This window comes from Equus przewalskii, chromosome 21 (genome assembly GCF_037783145.1).
Source record: "Equus przewalskii isolate Varuska chromosome 21, EquPr2, whole genome shotgun sequence".
NCBI classification, from domain to species: Eukaryota; Metazoa; Chordata; class Mammalia; order Perissodactyla; family Equidae; genus Equus; species Equus przewalskii.
In genome coordinates, this window is record NC_091851.1 from 29,833,462 (window position 1) to 29,857,723 (window position 24,262).

Sequence of the window (24,262 nt, forward strand, 5' to 3'; positions counted from 1 at the left end):
CAGAAGGAGCTGGGTTTCCCAGAGGCTACGTTGCCCATAAACACATAGCTGGTGACTTCAACTCAGCCACATCCTTTTCACTCCATGCTATTTTTCTATTGTTCTGTCTTCCCTGCTGAGCACTCTTTCCTCATCTTGTTTCTGTACGAGTCCCGCTTCCCTTTCAGCCTGCAAACCATAGCCATTTACATGACAGTGTAACCAGTTAAGTTATAATAGGGAGAAAACATACATTATCCAAGTTGAGTGGATGCTAACGTTTAGAGGAATCTGTAATGATTAGAAAGCCCCTTATTATGTCGTTTCTCTATCTTTGCACAGAGTCATTAGCATTCTTGGATATGAGAAAGTATGAGCAAAAACCCAGCAAGATTCTCATTTCTCAGTAGGCAGAGAAGGGAAGGCCAGATATTGGTCCCATTCCAAAAAGATGGAATAGGAACTTCTAGATTCCTACCCCTTAGGACCCAACCCAGTGTAAGCTACTTGGGGTGGGGCCTGGATCCCCAAAGACAAGAAGCTCTTAAACCAAGTAGAAAACAAACAAAACAAAACAACACAGACACAGACACAGACATGAATACATAAAGCAGACAAATCCACATATGGGAAGGCTCCCCTCCTGTTCCCAGGAGGCAGGCTCCCTGAGGCCTTACAGATGTCAGAGCAGAATCCACTGGCACATTGCAAGTTGTGCAGACCTACAGCCCAATGTTACTCCAGGAAAAATGGAATGGAGACAGGAACGTTTTTGATTTGAAAGAGAGAAGACCCCCTCCTGGCCTCCCCCCCCCCCCCACACACACACCATCCCATTGTGTTTCCCCCATCGTTTCACTGAGATTTGCCCCTAGAGGGGCTTTTTTTATTACTCATCCAGCTGTTGGCTGAGTCAGCAATTTGCACAGCCTCAATGGAGATGGCAGAGGGCTGGCCTGGGACCTGGCCCATAAAGAGAAGGGGTGTGGGACTAAATTACCTGGTGGGGAGGGGAGGAGAGACAGAAACAGAAAATCAGGAACAGACAGAGATATCGTCACAGAATTGTGTTTCTGCTTTTTTGAAGGCCTTGTTAACATCATCCTGGAGAATATATATTCATGAACACAAGTAATGGTGAACTCAAACAATTGTCAGCTCTTAGTTTTCTAAAACTACCATTTTTAATATCAAAATTAAGGTTTATTCAATATTAAAGGAGAATTTTAAAAAGAGAAAAATATATAAATCACATTGTTCTCATACAATAATGATTTAATATCTGTGTTTTCCATTCAGTTCATATATATGTGAACATATATTTTAAATCATAAATAAAATTTATCTTCTATTTTATCGCCTTTTTCTTTCATTTAACTTCAGATTTTACATAGTTTTTGTGCTTACAAGAGACTTCTCAGTGACCAGTTTTTAATTGATACATACTTTTCCAATGAGTAAAAATTCTGCTATTGACTAAACTATTCTCTTATTATCAAATTTTTAGGCTGTTCTCTGTGAACGCATATGTTCCTTGTGAAGCCAAATTTTGGTTCTGGTGAATTATTTCCTTAAGATAAATTCTATGAGAAGAAGAACTGAATAAAGGAAAACTAATATTTTGTGGCTTCTGTTACATATTGTCATGTTCTCCAGAAAATTTTGCATCAATTTTCAAAACAACTTAGCCATAAGAATGGATGAACCTCATAAAAAAGTTGCCAGCTCTGGGAATTACTGATTTTTTTTTTAATTTAGGCACATTTAAAATCTTCTCCAGTCCTTGTCTTTTATGATATCCAACATAATCATCATAAAAACATTTTTTAAAAAAAAACAGCATTCATTATATCAACTCTGGGAAAACAACTCCCCTTTATTCTACAAATTCCGAAGAATGCCATCCAGACACAATGCAGTTTGGACCAACCCAGAAGAGGATGCTTGGAGCTGATAAGTTTCTTTCCTGCTAGAGTGGGTTGTGACACTGCTGGTTAAAAGACAGTGACAGTATTTTGAATGTGAGGCAGGCAGTTCTGAAGAACTCCACTAAAACCCTTTAGTCTGAAGAATCAATGTTTGGTGCTATAAATGTGGAAACCCTTCCAAAAAATCAACAGAGAAGCATCCCGCTAGCTGCTTGGCGCTGCTTCCTCGAAGGTAGACTGTGAGTCTGGCGAGATAGTGACGCTTAGAGTCCTCTCTATGCAAGGAGTCCTCTCCAGTAAACCGTATATACCTACCACCACTAATGTCATTACTACTGCTGCTGTTAATAATAAGAATAGCTAATATTCATTGAGTGTTTATTATATGCTGAGCATTCTAGTGTAGATGATCTCATTTAGTCTTCACAAGGCTGTTACCCTCATTTAAGGAGTGATGAAACAAAAGCATATCAGGCTTAAAAACTTTCATAGAGCTGCACAGCTCATTTGGGGATACAAACCCAGGTCATGTGAATTTGGAGCCTTTGCTCTCCTCAACCTGAATGTAGATTACCTCTTTCAGTAGACTGTCACTTCACATCTCTTCCATTTTTACCTCCCTACCCCAGAAACTTCTACAAATCTTTCTTGATCAACGTACATATTGGGAGTAAGGTTGGGGTTCCATGGTATCTTATACGGGTCCTCCGCCTTTATCAGCCAACCACGAATTTAGCACTGACCTTGGCCTCTCAGATCTGTCCTCTGTCCATTCACCTGGATGTTCTTTCACTCTCTGGAGGAAGTTTTGCCTCCTTTTCTATTTGAAGTTATTTGACTTGGGAGCCAAATTGTAAGTTTAGAGCTGTCATTATCTTTTCCAGAAAAATCATCAGATCCTTTTGCAAAAGAAATGTTCCTAGTGGCCCACTCTGCCATACCTGGTTTCTTCTCAATGACATACAAATCTCCCAAGATGCTCACAACAGATACCGTCACTGACTGGCAGCCAAGGCCAGAGGTCCAGCTCAAACTCCGCACTTTCACCATTGAGGCCCACATGAGCATATGTTCCTGTTACAGCACTAGCATTAGAGCAAACTTTTATCCAACTCTCCTTCAATTCCCTGGCTGTAAGAGTATGGAAAACTATGCTACATTTTCCGGAAATGTTAAAAACATTTATCAGACTTAGAAAGGTCTTAAATAATGCCATCACAACTTATTTGAAATAAAAAGATAAGGAAAACATATCAAATATGTCAAATGTGCCATATTTTTAGTTTGTTCATTTTCCAAATGAATGAAAACTTAGAAATTTATAACACTGGGTCTACAATTCAAAAGCCTGTGGAAGACACTAACTTTTTCCCTTGATTGCTTGTTTCAATCAAACTTACATGGAAACAACAGTATACTTTAAAAGACTAAAAAAACCTGACTAGGGAATACTCTGGTTGATTTCCCTTTACAAGTATTTTTTAACGTAGGATCAGAGGATCAGAAATACCTGGGTAGCTGATTAAATGCCAATTACTGGCCTTATTCCAGGCCTACTAAAACAGAATTTCTAGAATCAGGTCTTGGTAATTGCAGATTTTAAATTTCCCTTAGTTATTCCTCTTCACTCTAAAGTTTGAGGACCAGTCCCCTAGCATATCTCCCTAACAGTGCTGGGCTCAGAGGAACTGGATGCAGATGGAAGTGCCAGAAACAATGTAAGTTGACTTTGCGTAGATGCCTGTCCTAAACTCTGGACAGCTTTCTGCCCCACTCTGGATCTTCTTATCTTCCACATTTTCCATTCAATCCACTTAAGTCAGGAGAGGATGGGTAGATTAACTATGACACAAAAGACTTTTAAGTATCTGAACCTATCATTGAATAAAGATTTTTATGAATGATCTAGAAACATCTACAATGGTCTTCTTTCAGGATGAAAGTGAAGAGATGATGAGAATTTGGCCACTGAGGTCCTTGGAGACCCCTGGTGGGCAAGGGACACAGAAGGGCAGAGGAGAGGTTAGGTAGAATGAAAAAAGCCTGGCTGACTCTCTGGTAGGAGCAGCAAGCCACTTCTAATCTCTGGAGCTATGTTTCCACATAGGGAGGTAGAGTTAGACTTTAAATGAAGCCTTTATGGGTCATCCTTGATCTCAAATATTCTATGATACGACCCCCTCACTGCAGTCAGGCCTAACAGCCATGGGCACCAATTGTTCATTTAGGAAATATCACCACAGTACCTATAAGGGATCTCTGTGCTCCTTGATTTCTTTGCCATTGTTTTAGAGGCACACAAGAGAGGATGATTATTGTAATTTTGATTCCTTAGCCTGGGGAACCCTGCCTATCTTGCGTGCATCTAGTTTCCAATCCTATTGGAAGGATGTTGGATGACCATACTCAACAGCACCTGTAATTAATTACTCATCCATCCTTGTATTTATTCATTTGCGATTTGCCAAAATTTTTTGGAGTCCTTATTACATGCAGCATAGATATTCTCCTAGTTACAGAGGAAAAGAATGACGAACCAGGAAATACAGTCCTTGCTTACGCAGAACTTGTGGTCTGTCGGGGGAATTTATAAACAAACAGGCAATTTCAATATGGAATGAGGGCTATGATAGGATAATACAGTCTCAATGGGAGGGAGCCAACAACGAGAACAAAGATGCCAAGAACTGGAGGCAGGGGACTTGTCAGGGGTCTTTGGCAACCATCCAGGTGAAAGAGGGGCACCAGTGAGTGTGGAGAACCATTGATCTCCTTCGAGGCTTTTTGCTCATTTTTCTTTCTAAGTATTGGAGGTTAGGGAGAACCCGATCATTCACTTCTGTTAATGGATTCTAACCAATCAATCAATGAACATAAGGCCAAATGTGAACCAAAATATATTGTGAGCTGGGAAAGCTGGGCCTCCTCTCTCTCACTCCAGTTTGAACTTACCCAGTCAGTGCTAGACGATGCCTTAGTCTATTCAGGCTGCTGTAACAAAGTACCGTAGAATGGGGTGGCTCATAAACAAGAGAAATTTACTTCTCACAGTTCTGGAGGCTGGAAATCCAAGATCAGGGTGCCACCATGGTCGAGTTCTGGTGAGAACTCTCTTCTAGGTTGCAGACTGCTTAATTCTTGTTGTATCTTCATACAGTGGAGAGCAGAGAAGGGAAGCAAGCTCTCTTGTGACTCTCATAAGGGCATTAATCCCATTCGTGAGGGCTCCACCTTCATAAACTCATCTAACCCTAATTACCTTCCAAAGACCCCACCTCCTGATACATCACATGGTGGATGGTAGGGGGTCTATATATGAATTCTGGTAGGACACAGACATTCAGCCTATGACAGGCCAGAATAAAAAATAGAAGGAGCCTCCACCATGAGAAGCCTTACTCTTCTTCCATACTTTCTCAAAGCTGCTGCTACGTTGTAAAGAAGCCTGGGCTACACTGCTGGAAGATGAAAAACCATGAGGGGAAAATTCCAGTTATCCCATCCCAAGTCATCCTTGATCAACCTCAGCCAGCTGAACTCTCAAGTTGAGCAGACTTGCCTACCTGACCAACAATTGACCACTGAGGTGTCAGTGAGCAGAGATGAAATCAAAGGAACCATGTGGTTGACCCATAAACTGGTGAATGATAACAAATGCTATTGTTTGAAGCCATTGAATTTCTATGTGGTTTGCTACATAGCAATATCTAATTGGTACACTCTCTGAGGTCTAAGAGATTCAAGAAACAGAGACCAGACAGAGAAGAACAGATGTTGCCACTTTTATTGCCATGACTTTGTGGCTTATTACTATGGCCCAGTTCACATTCAATTCCCTCTGGTTTAATCAACCATCAAAAGGAAGTGGAGACTTTGGAGATAGGGGTAGATACTCCTTCTGACACTTCTTAAGCCAGGGTATGTGGTAAAGCCTTATTTATAAGAAGTTCTTTTTGGGGGGGTACCAAAGTCACTTGCCACACTTGCATTCTAACCCTCTCTATGGACTACTGCTCAGATAAGCCACTTTTTGGAGAATTTATGGACTACTCTTCAGAAAAGCCACCTTTGGATTACCTGAGGGCTGTGTGTTGGCTAAGACTAAAAAAAAATACGAAAAGAATCACAAAGCAAAGCCAACTAACTGACTTTTCATCTTATTTCTTTATTTCTCCCCTCAAACAATACCCAGGCTTAAGTGTAACAAAATATATATAATAACAAGCTCTCAGGCTTCTGACACAGTCAATGCCTGGAGGCAAATGTTTCTACTAAACTTTTGATGGAGCCCTGGGGAGAGTAGGAAAAGGTCCCAAAATGAGAAGGATTGGCAGCTGGGCTTGGAAGGCAACCTGACTCTCTCTTCCCATTTCACAAAGAAGGTTTTGTTTGGATTGTGGGGCATGGTGAGTGACTCCTGTAGAGTCATGGGGATACGCCGTGGTCTGGGGGAACATCTGGGCTGCCAGTTCAAGCCAAGCTGAAACTCTATCCTAGCCAAGGCTGCTCCAAGGAATCAGGTGTAGGTGTATTTTTCCAGGATGTTCAAAACCACATCTTACCCTGAGAAACAGGGTTTTGTCCATAGAAGCTTCATTCCAAATGGCAAATGATCCTCCTAGGTTCCCATGAAGGGTTTATTTACTGAGGCTTCATGCCCAAAGAATCAAATCCAAAGACTGAGAGCATGGCCTCCACACATCCTTCTTCAAAGTGTGTTAAGGATCCTCACCAATAAATCTCTGTTCTCATCAGCAGTCTCGCCACACACCATCCCCATCTTGTGTTTACTATATACAGTCTCAAAAAATTGATCCGTCACTTTGACGTGAAGGATTGCATTTTTAAATCTCCCCCTTTTTTCTTCTTCCAAGGAAATTTCCCATAACATTGTCAGGTTCTTCACTTCTTATCCCACCTTGATATTGTGCTATTGCTAATAGTAACACTTCTATTTTCAAACCTCTTTTATTTTAATATCAATCATAGACTCTAGAGATATAGCATGTTACTGTATTACAAAGATCAATATTTGCATTTAAAGAGTCTTTAATATTTAAAGTAATCTCACATGGACCAGCTTAATTTGATACTACTGATGAATTAAAAAGAGTCTGAGATATCATTTCTGTATCTTGTGGCATCCTAATGAGGTTGGTAGAGAAAGTGTTATTATTTCCCTTTGTAAATGAGGTAACTAAGTCCTGGATAATTAGAGGTGGATATGGGACTACATTCCAGGGACTTCGTGTGAATCCTTAACAGTGACTCATGGTGGTTGGAGAATGGTCAGGCAAGGTGGAAAAGGCCAGGAGAGGTTCAGAGGAGCAGAGCAACAGACTGGCTGAGGGGGAGAATATCATGCAGAACAAGGACCCACATTCTTCAGCAAAAAGCTGCAGCCAGATCTTGGAGTACCAGGCTAAATGCAGACCAGAGACAAGGTAAGTCATCTTGGCCCTCCTTCTTGAAAATTATAATAACTGATGTAAAAATCGTTTAGGAACTGTGATTTGTGGGCGCTACTTACCTACGTAAAACTAAGTTTTACAAAACATGAGAATATAGATGTCAGATGGTAGCAGTTTGGGGCATGCTGATTTCAATTGGCAACAAAATCAGATGCTCTTGGGTCTATGCATATCTGAGTAGGTCTATTAGCATCATACTTCTCGGGTAACCTCCTGTGTTAGATATCTGCTATTCGCCATCACAGCATTTAGTTCTCTTCAATCACCCAGCGTCTTAATTCTACTATGGAGAGTTAACCTCTTTTCCATTCTCACCTTTGTAATTAGATAGGGATGGACCCCATCCTCAATGGGAGATATGGGTACAGACTGGCTTAAATCATTCATATTAAAATTTTTTTCTTTATCACTGTGATTGGTTCAGAGGTGGGCGTATAACCAAGTCATGGCCAATGAAATTCAACAGGATATTCCGTATGACTTCTGGCATGAGAAGACCTTTCATGAAGCCTTCCAACAAACTTTTTATTAAGATTATGATAGTTTACAACCTTGTGAAATTTCAGTTGTACCCAACAAACATTTTCTGAACAAACTGGGTGTCTGGTCATGTGCTAGGATTAAGAGATACTGATGTAGAGAAAATATGTTCTCTACCCTCACCATGCTCACAATGAAGGAGACAGCACTATGCATAAGTAATTTGAATAACTAGCACAACACCAGAGGTATTGATGAATAGTGATGAAAGCAGAGAGGAGAGAACTATCCTTAGTGTCTACGTTTGAAGCAAAGACAAGAGAAGATAAATGGGGAGTCACTTCAGTTATGGACATCAGAATCATCTCCAAAAGGATGGTATGAGCCTCAGGGTTTTCTGGCTTCCCATTGGCTCCAGACACTTCTTTTCTGGATCTTCTGATATATCTGGGAGTTTGGGTCTCTCTTTGAGAAATATCTATACCTGATTAAGCCAAATAATTTATTTCCCGGATCTGAATTCACTTATATGCGGATGTTTGGAGGCCTAAATGAGAAATCTTCTCATTATCTAACCAAACATATCTGTTCAAGGGATGAATGCCAGGGAGGATATTTTAATATCAAGTGCAGGATTACAAAACAAAACTAGAAGGAATAAAAATGAAAATTGCGGGGCCAGCCCGGTGGCACAATGGTTAGGTTCGCACATTCCACTTCAGTGGCCCGGGGTTCGTGGGTTCGGATCCCGGGTGCGTACATGGCACTGCTTGTCAAGCCATGCTGTGGTAGGTGTCCCACATATAAAGCAGAGGAAGATGGGCATGGATGTTAGCTCAAGGCCAGTCTTCCTCAGCAAAAAGAGGAGGATTGGTGGCAGATGTTAACTTAGGGCTAATCTTCCTAAAAAAAAAGAAAAGAAAATTGAATTAATAATCAAATAATAAATTAATATAGAAATATCTGAAACCTTCTGGCAAGTCAACTAAACTGACTTTGAACTTCAAGGAATATTACTACAATAGCGATAAAATATGTCAGAAGTGAGAACATTAATGGTTTTGAATGGACAGATATCGGAAACTGAAAAAATAGGTGGATATTGGAACCTAATAAAACATAAGTTAATCAAAACTTTCATTGATTTTCTTGTATTCAGCAAATATTTATTAAATGCCTACTAAGTGCAGTGAATTGGTAACTGATTTTTGAACTAACAAGCATAAACTTAGCTGGAAAGTAGACCACTGACGGTTATTTTTTAATAGAAAACTAAAACTGAGGCCAAGATATTTACACTCTCCCTCTCTCTCTTTATATATCTTTACAAAGAACCTTTGCTATATGTTTGACTCAGGCACCAATTTTGCATTTTCGGTAATTTTCTGTTATTACTCATCAGTAACAAACTATGTCTTACACTATACGATTACGTCTGAGTACCGGAAAAAGTTCATGGCTGTAGAGGTGCCTGGGCGTTCTCTCCATTTTACATATAAGGCATTTGATGTGACATAGTACATATGTATGTAATGCAACCTTGAGCTTGTTTTCCATAAGTTTATAATTAAATAATTAAAACTCAGGCTGTGAAGTGAGCAATATCTAAACTGGCATGCTGGCTAGGTTAGTTACTAGGTAAGGAAAATTATTTGAACTTTCTTAGCCTTTATTTCTTTATCTCTAAAATGGAGAAATAATACCTAAATTTCCATTATTACAAAGATTATGTCAGGCACTTTCTTAATATATATATATAGTACAGTGCTTGGTGCATAGTAGGTCCTTAATGATAATTGAATGAGTAAGTGAACAGATGAATAGATGAATCATAGAAAGAAACAAGACAGAGAAATGATGTATGACTGGATTTATTTCTTTATTTATTTCGGGAACCGTTTTTCACAGCAGAAGAAATGTTAGGTACGTTACGGACATGAATAGATGACTCAAAATTCATGGTATATCCTTAATTCTGGCTAATTTATCCTGTCTAATAAAAGTTATACATGAAAATTATCACAAAATGTGATTTAAATTGTGTGTCATGGTATAGTTTTTCATACTAATGAATTTATGTTTCAGGCTATAGTACCTGTGTGTATATAGCTTATTTACATATTTAGATGTATTTCCTATATATAATCAGAATTTGAATTACTGTGCCAGTTTTTAGCTGAATAGTTTACAGCCAAATTGTTTCTCTATAAGTTTACCATTTTTTTATCTATGAGAGAGCCAATTTGCTTACATCCACTTTAAATTATTTCTTAGGCTAAAGGGTATATCTTTGTCTTAACTAAAGTTTTTTAATAGTTTACATAAAATGCACTAAGACTATTTATTATGGCTTATGAAACCGGTTTTACTAATTTATAACCATATTTCAAATATCTTTCTTTTATAAATTACTTGAATTCAATTATTAAACAGGAAATATGTAATACTAGTAGCAAAATTTTGAAGTAATAGACCCTGATGTTCCAATGGGCACCTTATTGGATATGAGTCCTTAATACCTACTTTTATTTAAGCTTTAAGCGAGGAGGCGAAGAAGAGGAGGACGATGACAGAATATTTCAGTGGTTCTTTACAATTTTACCAAGTTCTGTTATGTCATCCTTCAAATCCATAAACCATTGTTTTGTGCCTGATGGATCATTCTTAGTGGCTACACATAGTGTCCCCAGTTCCACAGAATCACTTATTCTTAAAGTCTTGATTTACTTTTCTCATTTCATCTCTACCTCAAGGGAAGACAAACTTCTCAAGGTTCGGAAAGCAGTAGGTCTGACTACTGTCAGCTTTCTCTTGTCTGGAAACAATACCCAAGATAACAAGCAAAGTGACCTGTGCAATTGTCTTTCTCAAAGGACGTTGAGTCACTTGAACGTGGTGAAAAAAGATGTTTTTATTATATGAAGAGTTAGCGCTGTAACTTCTCTCATGGAGGAAATTGTCCTTGTGAAAATATCTTCAAGAGTCAGCTTGGTGTGGATGAGACGGTGTGGTAGATAGGTTGCACAAAAGTGTCCCCTCCCTGTTTCCACTCCTCTTGCTACATGACTTCGCAGCTCCTCCCATTAAGAGGTGGACTCTATTTGTCCACCATTAAATCCAAACTCGTCTGGTGGTTTGCTTTGGCCAATAGGATATGGTGGAAGTGACACTCTACCAGGCTTGAGGCCAGGCCTCAAGAGACTTTGCACATTTGTTCTCACTCTCTTAGAATCCTTCTGTGCTATGTGAATCAGCCCAGGCTAGCACAGACTTGTGGTCAAGCACCTTCATTTCCATAGCCATCCTTCAGTCAGCCATGCAACTGAGGCCATTCTAGATCAAGCAACCCCTAGTTGACCGTCTAGCTGATAAATAGACTAGCAAGTAAAAGTGTTTAATGTTACTGAATTTTGCTGTGGTTTGTTACTCAGCAATACCTAATGGATCTACCCAGAGTCAGGAATATCGGCAAGTATCAAAGGCTGTGGGGAGCTGCCCCACAGAAGCCAGAGGGAAAGAATGTTATTTCTACCGCTGAGAGTGAGCTCCAAGGACAAGTGGTGTGAAGGAGAGAGGAGGGATGAGAAGGGGAGGAGGTTCAGCAAGATGAAGAGCATATGTGACTGTATGTGGGATGGCCAGGGCCACTCCATGGTGACAGTGTGGTGAAAGGATATTTAAGAATGGTGAGTTAGTGTGCTGCCAGGAAGTGAGCTTCCAATCCATCTTGACTCCTACATTTTCAAAGCAATCTGCTTAACTCATTATGCAGTGCGTGAGTAGATAGAGGTCCTGTTTTGGTTGTTTGTGAAAACTAGTGAGGGGGGTTGAGCATTTCTACTCCGTAAAGTGCTGTGATATAAAGATAGCATGCCTGGAAGTCAGAGCCCAGGATGCTGAGCCAGCCATAGAAATGCAAGTCTCCATTCCTACCCGCTCATTGGAGTTCACAAAAAATCCTGAGGTGTGTTTGGACTTCCAGGGACTATGAAACATGTAAGGTTGGAAGGAAGAAGGTTGAGGTACGTTTAGGTTCATCTCTAGTGCAATGGAGACCAGCAGCTGACATCTGAATAATAGCGTTCCTCTCGTGTAAAGGGAATGGATCACACGAATTGCACACCTAAGCCTCGTCTCCTAAAATTCCACAATGACTATCCCAAGACCTTATCGGTGATCTGTGTTATATTTGAAAGGAAACTGACTTTCAGAGACGTTAAGAAACAGACTGAATTTCACACAGCTGGTGAGTGAAAAGTGGTATTTTAAGTCCAGGATTGCTTGACTCCAGTCCAATAATCTTTCAGTTCCACCACAACTGCCAGAAACATTTACACACATCAGGTGTGGTATATCCACCAGCTGTTTTGTTTGTTGTTGCTGAAATTGAAGTAGAACACCTCCCTTAGCAACTGAAAAGGCCCTTAGCTACCTGTGATGTTTAACAACTGCTTTCCACATAAACAGCTTCTGAAGGTTTCATCTTACACCATAGAGGTCCCTGAAAGCTTTTATCTGAGATGACGCAACAGAAGGAATGCCCAGGCTGTGACCTGGGAGGGGCTGGTCAGGTGCTGACTAGACGCTAATTACCCAGAAGGTTGAGACATTTCTGTCACTGGAACATGAAGTGTAGAATTAGCCCAAATCCCCAACCTCTAGGAGGCAGATACAGATATTCTGAAGCCACTGATTCCAGCTCTTACGTTTTGGATGTCTAGGGTTTGATGGAAGTTCCTTAAGGCAGCTGAGCGTGGCAAGGGGATGAGAAAGCAACTTAACCAACAACAACATCTAATATTTGTGCACCACCAGGCACTATTCTAAGCTTTTTGTCTATATTAACGCATTTCATCCTTATGTGCCTCCTATGCTGTACACATATAACACTAGGCCCATTTTACAGATGAGGAAACCGGGCATAGATTGGTTAAGGAACTTAGGTTATAAAATAGGGGGCCTGCCAGAATTTTTACACAGGCAGTTGAGTTCCATAGACTATGGCATTTTATTTTTCAGGCAGAGAAACTTTTTTTTAATTGTATACACAGACACGTACACATACACACCCGCCTTACGTCATGAAAACGTAATCTCTAGCGTAAGTTTGAACTAGCGTAATCACAAAGCAACTTCATTTTCATTTTCAGTTTTGGAAATCCACTGCAGGGGAAGAGGGACTTATTTCTTTACTCTGCCAGCCCTCCATCCACTACCACTCTCTGGGATTGACTTCTGAACCTCCTGATGGGGACAAAGGAGAGAAGAGAGGTAAGAGTGTTGAAAATATCGTAGTTGAAGAGCACTCATATATACTTGGTTTCCTCTGGCCATGACAGATGTTTAAAATGAACTCTGTCTCTTGGGACGTGTTTTTGTGGGGTTCTCACCGCAGGTCCTAGATACCAGAAATATATTCTCCAGCTAGTCCTGGAAGGGAGCCTGTTAGCCTGGGGTTACTTATCTGGGGGTCCTTTGACTTGGATGAAATAAAAGAGATTTATGTATTTATTTATTTTCACTAATCTGTAACTGAAATCTGCCATGTCCATCAATTATAAATGTGCAAATTCTAATGGAAATTTAGCATTTCCTTTGATTTCAAATGTGGTTCACTAGCGGTAGTAATGACTTTGTCACCAACAAAACCACACATAGCTTCATAATCCCTGTGATTGTGAAATGTTGTTTACACTTACCAGTGTTTCAAAATTTGAAAATCATGGTAGTTGTTAGAACTGACACTAGATCTGGTTGTTTAATGTGATAATAATCTTTAAATATTTTGATAACTCTACTTAGACATAATTGGTTTCCTTTGCAATTCTATGAATTTAATTTATGCCCTTGAACATAGTAATCTCAGAAGGGGTCATCCATAGACACAGATTGCCAAAAGGGTCTGTAGCACAAAAGCACGATTGTTTTTTTGCGTTCCCCTCCACCATATACTCTCTCTGCTGTTGTCCTATCTCCCTTTCAAGCAGCCTTCTTGAGCAAAGTCCCTTTAAGGTGATAAAGGCCAGTTCTCTTTCTCCCATATATGTGGCTGACATTTCCTACGTGGGACACAGCATTCCGAAACAGTGCAGCTGCTCCCTAACCATGGCCCCAACTCTGTCTGTCCTTCAGGTCTGCAAGTCAGCAGGTATGTTCTCACAGGGCACCCTGGCTGGGCATGTGGAGAAGTGCTCCTGTAACAATTGGTAAATAGCTTCTGCTCTGAGCATCCTCAAAACCCTCTGCCAATGCCCTCTCTTTCCCAGCCCCTTCACAGGACCCCCAGACCTCCCACTATTCAGGAACCTAAGAGTCAATACTTGGCAAAGGAGGATCCCGCAGGAGCCCACTCAAGTTACACGGCTGATATGGGTTCTCATTTGTCAGTGCACATGCTTCGCTGGCTGTTGGAACCCTATGGAATATCAACCCTGTTCACTGTCTCCACGGGAAACAATCCAGTTCCCTAACTGGACCTTTCCAGACTCTCTCACTAGACTTGAGGCAAGGGGGCCACATCCCCTCCCCTCTCTTGGAATGGCAGGAGGGAAAATATGCCCATACATTTTCCCAAAGAAATTCTCTCTTTAATCTACCACTTCAATCTTTTTAGACCTTTCAAGTGGCTTTTGAACCGTATATATTGAGGGTCCATATTAAATTTTCATTCATCGAAATTACTGCTGACAGCCAATCCCCTCCACCACCCCTCCACACGTACACGCACATAACCCTACCTCTGCTTGCTTAGGACTTTCCATAGGATTAAACTATTAAGCTTCAGATTTTTCAGCATTGGCATTTGGAAAAGCCTCAAACTTGAACGCAGAGAAAACTCGTCACCCAAGGCCTCCAGTCTAAAGATAGAGTCTGCTAATCCTGGACCTACCAGCTCGGGTAGCATCGCTGTCTCTCCTCCACATATGAGGCTACCTTCATGCCTCTCCTGTTTCCACTTTCCCAGCCACCTGGCTGGCTCCCCACTAACATCATTCTCAGTCCCTGCCTGATCCCTCTTACAAATTAGACACGAATAACCGGCAGGAGCGCCGTGTGCTAATTTCCTGGGTGACCAGTCTATCTCTCTCATGTCGGAGTGCCATTTTAAGGAAAAGAAGTCTACAGCAGAGGACAAACGCAGGGAAGCCGTCTGCTTTATTTGTTGTTAATGTGCCCGTGTTGTGTTTTGTGGGTTTGACTCTTAGTGTGCGGGCCGTTGTCTTGTAGCCATAATCCTCGTTCCTCCATGGCATTTAACAGGATCTGCTTTCAATGACTCAACTAGGGTTTCCTTAGACAGTAAACAGCCACTTACGGCCTTTTACACCACCAAGAAAATGAGATTACTCCTTGAGGAGATCAGCAGCTCTTGGCTGCTGTCGAAAGGGCGCTTTGCCTGTTGCTTTGGCTGCAAGGCACCACACTGCCCGAGCCTGTGCAAAATTAGCTTCCCCCATAAATCACTTGCACAATGAAGTGCCTGCCTCTGCCCTCTGACATATTTGTGTCTCTGTTTATTTTTAATGATGACATGGCTTTTTCTGTCTCCATTTGGCTCTTTATCCTCCACGCTCCCAAACATTAAATCCTATGCCAAAACCACAAAATCTAAGAAACTTTAGGGAAGAAAGATTTCCCCTTCTCCCAGCACACAAAGGTAGTGGGGAAACTGAGTTAGCCCCGGGGACTTTTTGATGGAGCTTGCCCCAGTTGTACTTTGATCTGATTATTATATCCTAAAAATGTTCCCTTATAAAGGGCCAAGAAGGGACTTTTTTACATGCATTTGCAAAACTCTGTGAATGTACACCAGGTTCCATGACATGTAAATTTTACATAAAAAAGAAAAAGAATTGTAAAGAAGCAAAGAACTCTTCCTAGTAACATGCACACAGAAGTATTTAGGAGGAAGTATACTAATGTCCACAGTTTACTTGGAAAGGCATCCAAAACTGTGATGAATTAATTGATGGATAGAGGGATAGATATGTGATAAAGGAAGTAGAGTGAAATATTAATGGCAAAATATGGGTGGTAGGTGTAAGGCTGTTCACCGTGGAATTCTTTCAACTTTGCTGCATGTTTGAAGTTTTTCATAATAAAATGTTGGAAAAAATGTTCCCTTGGGAACCTGGGCTGAATCCTTGGAGGTACAAGAAGGCTGCAGCTTACAAAATCCCATCTTTAATCCAAATTTCATTTTTTAAAAAATCCGTATTTTTATAAATAGAGTTAGACTTCAATCGTTTACAATAACCAGGAAAAAAGGATCATCGACCTGGTGAAAAGTCTACAATACAGAATATTCTAAGAGGTATATTTACCAGTTAATATGTAGGCACCACCTTCAATTTAAAATGGCATCTGACTACACGTTCTTGACTCAGCTCTCCAATCCGTCGCATCTAACACAAATGAAGAACAGCAATAATCACACAAACCGTGACCAAAATTCATAGAAGAGAAATTCCAAGACCTGTAATTCGAACAGGCCTAGGTTGCAAAACTGTCAAAGTGGTGGACCCTTAATTTCCTAATGGAAACAGAACATCTACTCAGAAAAATCTGAATCAAAGAGAAAAGTGGGGAATTTCTCTCTACTTTATGAATGCTACCTTTTTGAGGCAGAGTATTTTCATTTCCTTATCACAACTTTTAGAGACTTCAACTTCCAGAAAACAACAGGAGAATTAGGAAAGGAGAGCTTTTAGCACGTATTGCTATGGTACACCGCAAAAATACACTGGTGTGGCGGGAATGCAGACAGGCAAGCTCATGGTCACAGTACATGTCAGGAATAGTAGTGTGCCATGTATTTATCTCTTGAGAGTGTCAGTCAAAGGTCAAGAAGCCAGCTCCGTGCCGCAGTGCTCAGTTATATAAATGCTGACTGGATATGGGGAATTGGTCTAGATGTTGTGTGATTAACTTGCCCTCTGAGGCACAGAAGTAAATTCCTCCCATGGAAGAAGGTGGGGGACTGCACAACAAGCTAGGCTACCACAATAGCCAAAAGAGTTTTCCTACAAATGGAGCATTATGCACCTTATTTGTTGACAATCACCAGATCTTGATAAATGTCCTCTCATTCAGGGATGAGTAAACTGAAAAACATTTTTAAAGTTAATTGGCCAGAAGAATATGTCCACAAAATAATCTGTAAGGAAAAGTATAACGAAATGAGATGGGGAAAAACAGAAGGATGAGAGAAGGAAAGATTTCAAAGAATATGACTACGAAGTCTGCATTTGAGGCAGTGAAGAGCAGAATCCACACAGTGCAAACTTAAGTTGTGGACACGACGTACCATTTGAGAAGTTCTCTAAGGATGCAGGTGGAAAGGACAAAGGGAGAGAGGGAAAAACAGGATACAAACTGTAGATTTCAGTGTATTCCTGAGGAAGTCCTCAAACAGCTGGAAAGGAAACAACAATAAAAATAAATAAAGTCAGAGAAAATATCTTAAGTTCATAACATTTCAGGGAAGTTAATGAAAAGGATCCAAATGTGGTTTTATGCACACTAACCATGATGCAAAATAGGTCAAAGATAAAGAAAATGAAGATTAGGGAGTTTAGGTAGCTTGATCAAAGCCAAAATCTAGAACGGGCTCTCAGAAACTTACTCTAGAAAACTTTATTGTAAGAATCATAAATCAGAAACATGAAGTCTATGTTATTCTTTGGAAAGGCTAAAGTGCCATAAGTGACGATTTTGAAACTCAATTCTCAAAGCTGTCACCTCTCTCTGAAGCTCACTGCTTTTTAATGCTCTTGTCCCCTTACCAGGGAACAATGAAATAACTTCCTTTACTCCATCCATCCATTTATCTTTACAACAAAATTAATGCTGTGCAGCCTTATTGGACACTTTAATGAAGGTCTCTGATCAGAAACGTACAAAGTTCAGTGGCACTGGTAAACAGGTTCACCATAACATGTGACGTGCCACAATAAATGGTTGAGAGAAACAGAAAGAAAGAGATAGAAAGGTGGTGAGGGAGAGTCCACAATAAAGTATTGTTGTATTTTATATAGCATTTTCCTTATAATTCACACACATACTATTTGCTTTGCTCTTGTTTCTTCTTGCATCTGTCAGCTTCTATCTAGGATCATTTTAATAATTTCCATTGGCAGCATCTGCTAGTGCTAAAGTGTCTGTTTTTCCAGGTCTTAAAAAGCCTCCATTCTTGAAGTATATTTTCTCTGGGTGTGGAGTTGTAGAATGGGAGGTATTTTCTTTCAGCACATTGAATGTATCATTTCACTTTTTTCTGGCTTCCATTGTAGCTGTTGAGAAGTCAACTCAGTCTAAACGCTTTTCATTTGAAGGTAATCTCTCTTTTTGTCTCTGCTTCCTCTTAAACATTTTTCTCTTTGTATTTGGTTTTCTTCAGAATCACTATGGCATGTCTAGAAGATTTTCTTATTCCTTTTTGAGATTTTATGGGTTTCTAGAATTTTTGGATTAGTGTCTTTCATCAGTTCTGAAACTTTTGAACCATTATCTCTTCAAACATTATCTCAGCTTCAGTTTTTCTCTCTTGTGTTTCTGGCACTCCTATTACATATATATATATATTAGACTTTCTGTGTGTATCCTCTAAATCAAAGCTGTTCAATACATTTGCCTCTAGCACGGGTAGCTATATACATTTAAATTTAACTGAAATTAATGTCAGTTCTTCAATCTCGATAGTCACATTTAAAATATTCAAGATCCATATGTGTCTAGTTGTTACTGTATTGGACAGCACATATGTAGAACAATTTATTATTCCAGAAATTTCTAGTGAACATCACTCCTCTATAGCTATTATTTGTTCTTCTATAATTTATACCTTTGTTTCCCCTAGATGCCTCATTTTGTAAAGACTTCTGACCTATCTTCTTGCTTAATGATTCTCTATTCATCTCTGCCTAACCTATTGTTAAACTTATTCATTCAGTTATTTTCATCTTTAGTTCTAGAATGCACACTAGTTTTTTTTTTTTTTTTTCATCTCTGGTGTCACTGTTTATAGTTTCTAGTTCTCTGCTAACATTCTAAAGCATGGCTTTGATCTCAGTGAAGATAATGAGCAGAGTTGTTGCATAGGCTTTCTGGTAATTCTATTATTTGGACTCCGCTGAGTCTGTTCTTATACTGCATTATTTGTGCTATTTTTTTTCTCTTACGGTATTTTATCTCTTCATGTGTTTGATTATCTCTGATTGCATGCTGGGCATTGTTTTTGAAAACTGACTTTTAGTAATAATTCGAGACTTGATTCAAGTTGTCCTCCTGAAGTGAAGATTTTCTTTTTGCCAGAATCCTGAGCATACTCTTTTTGGCCAATTTTAATCCAGTTTAATGCTTGAGGTTTTCTGGAGAGTAAAATGATGCAAAGCTGTCCCCCTTACCACCAGGATACAACCCTTAGAGTTTCAACCCAAAGTGGGAGAGGCTTACCAAATCTGGACTCTTGATTGAATTGGAGTTCATATTGGCTAGCCTATTTTGGTAGAGTTTCTCTATTGTGTTGTAGTCTATTAAATGCCTAGAAAGGTTTTATAATTATGTATGGTGCCCTTCTTTATTGCAGGGCATTTGTTTCCCAAGGATTTTTATCTTATTCAGTAACTTATGAAATGCCCCCAAATTCCAAAAGTTATGTACCCAATATAATACTGGAAGTACTGTCACATGCCTATGAAATGAAAATGGGATAGACTTTATGAAAGGACTGTAATATATACCCAAGGAAAAGGTCTTGTCCAGTGTGGTTTGAGAGTTTTCCTCTTAAAAAGCACTAATATAATAACAAAAATATAGGAGATCAAAGTTTGTGGGATGAAGATAAATTGGCACTCAGAGGGAAATTCATAACCTCAATGCATATTTTTGAATATAAGAAAAATGACAAGTTAATGATCTTAGTATTGAACTCAAGGAGTTGAAAAGAAAATCAGACTAAATTCTCCCCCAAAATGTACAGGAGCTACCAACAACAGAAGATCAGAAAATAAGGAAAAGGGAAATACACAATGGAGAAAAGTATTAAAAACAAAAGCTCATTTTTTGGAATTACTAATAAAACAGGCAACTCCCTAGAAGACCGCCCAAGTAACAAGAGAGAAGGCACAAAAAAGGAACATAAGGAATTTGTGCAAATAAAAAATACTAAAGGGGTGGGCCCGGTGGTATAGTGGTTAAGTTTGCATGCTCCACTTCAGTGGCCTGGGGTTCACAGGTTGGGATCCTGGGTGCTGACCTAGCACCATTCATCAAGCCACGCTGCAGTGGCATCCCACATAACATAGAGAAAGACTGGCACAGATGTTAGCTCAGTGACAATCGTCCTCACACACACACACAAATACTAGAAATATGTTTGAAACGTGACATAACCACAGACATATAATAAATTGACAGTATGCAAGGAAACATCATAATACTTAAACACTAGCATTGACTTAAGAAAAAATTTGAAGAGCCAATAATTAATAAATCTGTACATTTTCATCCTACCAATCATTTTATGAGTGGCTAACTAAACTTTAAAAGGAACAAAAATCATTATTTTCTAAAACTATTCTGGGGAATAAAAAGTGAGGAAATGTTCTCTAACAAATAATATAACATTTTTATGAAAAAACAGAAAAATGATAGCATGAGAAAGAATACATATACATATATATGTATATACATCAGTTGATATCTTGTAGAAACATAATTGCAAATATTCTAAATCAATGATATTTTTCATATCCACCAAAATCACAGAAATTTAAATTTTAATGCCACCAATTACCACTGAATTTATAGGGGACCTGGAACATTCATATATTGGCAGTAGGAGTATAATTGGTATAACCGTTTTGGGGAGCTATTTGGCAATATCTAGTAAAGTTGAAGATACACCTATCCTATGAATCAGCAAATTTACTTTTAGGTATGTATTATAGAAAATCCACATAAAGATGTGTTCATTGAAACATGAATGCAATAGAGAATAATTGAAAGCAATATAAATGCCCAGTAATAGTGGAATGGATTGACAAATTGTGTGTACTAATAGAACAAAATACTATGTAAGGGCTATATTTAATGTGCTACTTCTGTATGACTCAAAATTCACATATTTCAAAAGTGCAATATCAAGTAAATAAACCAAGGTGCAAGAGAATTACACCATTTGCACAAAATTTTAAAACACACAAAACAATACAATATATACTGCATTTTGTATATACAATACATCTATACTGTTAATATAGATGTAGATATACATAGCATTTTTTTTAAACATAGATCAGAAAGATACACATCAACTGTAGAAGAGCAATTCCTTCTGGGAGGGAGAGTAGGAAACCAGATCAAGAAGGGGTACAATGGGGACCTGAAGTCTGTTGGGAAAAAATTAATATCTTTAAAAATTATCTGAAGCAACTAAGGCTCAATATAAGCATTTTAACATCTGGGTGGAAGGTTTCTATTAGATGTAATGTTAGACCCTATTTCATAGAGGAACTGTGAAGACTGAGTGCCTTAATGCATATCAAGGGCTTAGAGAACACAGTATGTTCTCTGTGTACTCACTGCTTGTTGTTATAATTGCTATTCACTAGAGACTGTGAATTTCTAGACAGCAAAGCTCACTTATTGTTTATCACTGTGTCCCTTATGCACACCACAGGATTAGCACAGAGGAGATGCTCAGTAATTTGGTTGACTGAATACACATCTTAGATTCCTCTCTTCATTCCCAACTCCCTAATGGTCCCCACCTACGTGCATGGGTGTAGGCAAATGGGAAGGGGTAGCGGATTAGTATAAACCACTGGTAGAAATTTTAAGTCTTAGTATTTGACTCTTATGGCCAGTTCCGTATGTGACCTGGTTAATGGTTCCAGGGCAAGTGATTACTTTTAAGTAAGCAACCAGCAGAGTTTATATAGGTTTTGAAATTCTTGGAAGAAGCTTGATTACATAAATGCCAACTACATTAGTATTGATTTTTCAAAGAATAGAAAAAAATATTCAGCGGAATTGACTATTATTCCTTCTTTTCTTTACCATTGCAAGAATTTTGCATGGATGGGGATTTCAAAACTATTTCAAAAATCATCATATAGAAAGCATTCCTTAGTATATGAGGCCTTAAGGGGGAGAAATGGGGCTTGGCTGACTTCACCCACATGCTGAACTCCATAAATATTATATAGTTAGCACACGATCCAGATACTTTGACTTTACAGAGTTCAGGAAAGAACAACTTTTGTTTATGGTGAGTTTTCTTATGCGTTGAGTAGAAAGCACCAATTATATCGTAATCAGAATAGCTGTTTGAGTTTTTGGCAGCATATCAGAAGGAGTTACGGAAAGCAAGGCCTTTTCAATGATAGCTGTGATTTTGCAGAGGTCATGCTATGGTCTGGACAGGGCATGCCTGGCACGATGTCAAACCATAAATGCACGCGAATCTAGGGAGATGAATCATATCCCAGGGCCCAGATCCTCATTGCCTTGGAACTGAGTTCCTCATCTTCAGAGCTTTTATCAATTTTTAAGGATGCATCAAGAGCATGCCTGAAAGTTTCAGAACTGGGAAGAGGGAGGAACTGAAGCTCCTTATACAATATAAAGACTAGAAATGATAAGTAGGTAGAAAAAGTAAAAGCAATGAGGCAAGCGAGCACTGGCGATGTAAACAAAGGGCCAGAAGTGGAGCAATAGGTTCTTGGATAGAGCAGCTGAATGGGACTAATAGTCACTTTAGAGTCTCAGCTAAAAATCTAAAGAGAGAAACCTGACCCAAGATAAAGGTATAGTCAGTGACTAGCTCAAGTTGTAACAGCTTCCGAAAACCAAAAACATGCAATTGACCTTGTAACTAGGATTGCATATGGCGCCCAGCCAAAACCCACCAGCCTCTCCAGGGCAAAGAGTGACAGCTTTGCTGCCCTGCAGCTGAAACAGGTTGGAGCCCATATTAAACTGTGCCAAGTAGGGTCTGCCACTAAGCTGAACACCTGTAATTCACCCATCTGTGTCCCTCAAGTCCTCACCCCAAAGTAAATTGATTCTGAGCTCTAACAGCTGTCTGGGGGACTCTGATGGGCTGTTCACAGCAGGAAAGGCTTTGGGAGATGACAAAAGCTGTGGGTTGTGTTTTCAAGGTCAGAACCCAAAGAGGGAAGTTCTTTTGATTCTTTCGTGTGTGGAGATGACAAAAGTGACACTGGGTGGGATCAATTATTTTCAGATCATTTGAGTAACTACTCGGCATTATTCATCCCATACTCTGATTTGAAAATAAACGTGGTTGATGAAAAAGGAGAAATTCTGGGCAATGATAGCCCCTTTCATTCAGGACTATAAAGGAAAAAGGAGAGAGAAGTGGAATACAAACTTGGAAAATGAAAGTCACATGCAGCGTCTCTGTGAAGGTAAAGGAATGTTAGGGATGTCGTAAATATATATTCACTAAATTCCCACCATGTTCATAGCAACAATAGAAAAATAGATATGTACATCCTGGCAGCAATAAATTCAAGATCATTTGGAAGAGAGCAAAAAAAACTACACATTCTTATCACCTGCTGTGGGTATGTATAGTCTTAGATGCAAAGTTCTTGTAACAGCAGACTCTTGCCAACATCAGCGGCCACTGATACTTTCACTTACAAATAAGTGAAACATTGTATTCTATATAGTTTATATTTAAACAGAATCTTAAAGGCTGAATAGCTGAGGCTCCCTTGTGACTTGAGCCATAATCACATCTTTTTTTTTTTTTTTGCAAGCTTATATACTTTTTCATTTCTTGATTTTTTAGGTACTTTGAGTACAGGTCCTTATTTATTGATTCTTATTTATTTTTCAGATGACGTTTTATCTGTTACTAAATAAGAAATCTTCATTCATTTATTCTTTCATTGACCAGTCATACATTTGCAAATTTAGTTAGCAAATGTTTATTGTCAAGTACTGACAACATAGCGACAAGTAAGACAGTCTCGGCTTGCAGGCTGGTACTCAAGTGAACGATTCTTAACATATTATTTATGTTTCGCGAATGCGAGAAACCAAAAGCAATAGACATGCCTTTTTAAATAAAAATGTACAAGTTTACTTTAATATTTACATGGAAATTCAAAGAATAGCTAAAGCAATTTCGTAACAAAAAGTTAGAGGACTACTTCATACACGACATCTTTTCAAAAAGTGCCATTAAAAGACAATGAAAAGGTAAAGCGACACTCTGATAGAAAATACCTGGGCTACATGTATTTAACAAAGGCAGAGTTAGGAGTGCAAGCGATTTCCACATTTCCATTTGAAGTCTAAAACGTGACTCTTAATAATGGGATTCCAGACTTGTCCTTCATACTTGCTACTCGAAGTGTGATCTGAGGA